This window comes from Enoplosus armatus, chromosome 2 (genome assembly GCF_043641665.1).
Source record: "Enoplosus armatus isolate fEnoArm2 chromosome 2, fEnoArm2.hap1, whole genome shotgun sequence".
Lineage (NCBI taxonomy): Eukaryota > Metazoa > Chordata > Actinopteri > Centrarchiformes > Enoplosidae > Enoplosus > Enoplosus armatus.
The window spans coordinates 9,308,557-9,311,056 of record NC_092181.1 but is presented as its reverse complement, the minus strand read 5'-3'; the positions used below and the strand labels follow the sequence as shown (position 1 = coordinate 9,311,056).

Here is a 2,500-nt window from a genome sequence, read left to right as displayed (position 1 = left end):
CTCTGAACACGCCTGATCTCGTCTGATCTCGGAAGCTAAGCAGGGTCGGGCCCTTTTTAGAGACAGCCTGGGTGCTGCTCCAGCAGTGAAACACACAACTTTAAAGTGCCACTGCCACTGCCACATACACACTATGTAGAGCCACTGCCACTGCCACTGTCACATACACACTATGTAGAGCCACTGCCACTGCCACTGCCACATACACACTATGTAGAGCAACTGCCACTGCCACATAGACACTTTGTAGAGACAATGCAACTGCCACATACACACTATTAGGAGCGTGTATGCAAAGTGCCCACAGGCTTACGGCCATACCACTCTGAACACGCCCGATCTCGTCTGATCACGGAAGCTAAGCAGGGTCGGGCCTGGTTAGTACTTGGATGGGAGACCGCCTGGGAATACCAGTTGCTGTAAGCTTTCCCACTTCACGTTTTAGAGACAGCCAGGGTGATGCTCCAGCAGTGAAACACCCAACTTTAAAGTGCCACTGCCACTGTCACATACACACTATGTAGAGCCACTGTCACATACACACTATGTAGAGCCACTGCCACTGTCACATACACACTATGTAGAGCCACTGCCACTGCCACATACACACTATAAGGAGCGTGTATGCGAAGAGCCCACAGACTTACGGCCATACCACTCTGAACACGCCCGATCTCGTCTAATCTCGGAAGCTAGGCAGGGTCGGGCCTGGTTAGAAGTTGGATGGGAGACCGCCTGGGAATACCAGGTGCTGTAAGCTTTTCCACTTCCCTTTTTTGAGACAGCCAGGGTGCTGCTCCAGCAGTGAAACACCCAACTTAAAAGTGCCACTGTCACATACACACTATGTAGAGACAATGCCACTGCCACATACACACTATAAGGAGCGTGGATGCAAAGGGCCCACAGGCTTACGGCCATACCACTCTGAACACGCCTGATCTTGTCTGATCTCGGAAGCTAAGCAGGGTCGGGCCTGGTTAGTACTTGGATGGGAGACCGCCTGGGAATACCAGGTGCTGTAAGCTTTTCCACTTCCCTTTTTAGAGACAGCCAGGGTGCTGCTCCAGCAGTGAAACACCCAACGTTAAAGTGCCACTGCCACTGTCATATACACACTATGTAGAGACAATGCCACTGCCACATACACACTATATGGAGCGTGTATGCAAAGGGCCCACAGGCTTACAGCCATACCTCTCTGAATACGCCCGATCTCGTCTGATCTCGGAAGCTAAGCAGGGTCAGGCCTGGTTAGTACTTGGATGGGAGACCGCCTGGGAATACCAGGTGCTGTAAGCTTTTCCACTTCACTTTTTAGAGACTGCCAGGGCGCTGCTCCAGCAGTGAAACACAGAGCTTTAAAGTGCCTCTGCCACTGTCACATACACACTATGTAGAGCCACTGCCACTGCCACTGCCACATACACACTATGTAGAGCCACTGCCTCTGCCACATACACACTATGTAGAGCCACTGCCACTGCCACATACACACTATAAGGAGCGTGTATGGAAAGTGCCCACAGGCTTACGGCCATACCACTCTGAACACGCACGATCTCGTCTGATCTCGGAGGCTAAGCAGGGTCGGGCCTGGTTAGTACTTGGATGGTAGACCCCCAGGTAATACCAGGTGCTGTAAGCTTTTCCACTTCCCTTTTTAGAGACTGCCAGGGTGCTGCTCCAGCAGTGAAACACCCAACGTTAAAGTGCCACTGCCACTGTCACATACACACGATGTAGAGACAATGCCACTACCACATACACACTATAAGGAGTGTGTATGCAAAGGGCCCACAGGCTTACAGCCATACCTCTCTGAATACGCCCGATCTCGTCTTATCTCGGAAGCTAAGCAGGGTCAGGCATGGTTAGTACTTGGTTGGGAGACCGCCAGGGAATACCAGGTGCTGTAAGCTTTTCCACTTCACTTTTTAGAGACAGCCAGGTCGCTGCTCCAGCAATGAAACAACCAACTTTTAAGTGCCACTGCCACTGTCACATACACACTATGTAGAGCCACTGCCCCTGCCACTGCCACATACACACTATAAGGAGCGTGTATGTGAAGGGCACACAGGCTTACGGCCATACCACTCTGAACACGCCCGATCTCGTCTGATCTTGGTAGCTAAGCAGGGTCGGGCCTGGTTAGTACTTGGATGGGAGACCTCCTGGGAATACCACGTGCTGTAAGCTTTTCCACTTCACTTTTTAGAGACAGCCAGGGTGCTGCTCCAGCAGTGAAACACCCAACTTTAAAGTGCCACTGCCACTGTCACATACACACTATGTAGAGCCACTGCCACTGCCACTGCCACATACACACTATGTAGAGCCACTGCCACTGCCACATACACACTATGTAGAGACAATGCCACTGCCACATACACACTATAAGGAGCGTGTATGCAAAGCACCGACAGGCTTACGGCCATACCACTCTGAACACGCCCGATCTCGTCTGATCTCGGAAGCTAAGCAGGGTTGTTCCTGG

The 2,500-nt window shown here is 51.8% G+C and overlaps 5 non-coding genes and 3 pseudogenes across 5 annotated transcripts in view; all 8 read left to right on the top strand.

The window, feature by feature from the left end:
* Positions 1-307: 307 nt before the first annotated feature.
* On the top strand, positions 308-426 carry LOC139304894 (5S ribosomal RNA). The gene has a single exon (XR_011599185.1). It is a non-coding gene; the product is annotated as a 5S ribosomal RNA (ribosomal RNA).
* A 215-nt stretch (positions 427-641) lies between these two features.
* On the top strand, positions 642-760 carry LOC139307685 (5S ribosomal RNA; annotated as a pseudogene).
* Positions 761-909: 149 nt separating this feature from the next.
* Positions 910-1,028, top strand: LOC139282070 (5S ribosomal RNA). Its single transcript, XR_011597186.1, has one exon. It is a non-coding gene; the product is annotated as a 5S ribosomal RNA (ribosomal RNA).
* Positions 1,029-1,183: 155 nt separating this feature from the next.
* Positions 1,184-1,302, top strand: LOC139282018 (5S ribosomal RNA). Its single transcript, XR_011597137.1, has one exon. It is a non-coding gene; the product is annotated as a 5S ribosomal RNA (ribosomal RNA).
* Positions 1,303-1,529: 227 nt separating this feature from the next.
* LOC139307441 (5S ribosomal RNA) lies at positions 1,530-1,648 on the top strand (annotated as a pseudogene).
* Positions 1,649-1,803: 155 nt separating this feature from the next.
* LOC139307618 (5S ribosomal RNA) lies at positions 1,804-1,922 on the top strand (annotated as a pseudogene).
* Positions 1,923-2,083: 161 nt separating this feature from the next.
* LOC139304310 (5S ribosomal RNA) lies at positions 2,084-2,202 on the top strand. Its single transcript, XR_011599089.1, has one exon. It is a non-coding gene; the product is annotated as a 5S ribosomal RNA (ribosomal RNA).
* A 227-nt stretch (positions 2,203-2,429) lies between these two features.
* LOC139303672 (5S ribosomal RNA) overlaps positions 2,430-2,500 on the top strand; it is a 119-nt gene continuing 48 nt past the window's right edge. The window contains exon 1 of the ribosomal RNA XR_011598960.1: positions 2,430-2,500. This exon is cut by the window's right edge and continues 48 nt beyond it. This is a non-coding gene — a ribosomal RNA (5S ribosomal RNA).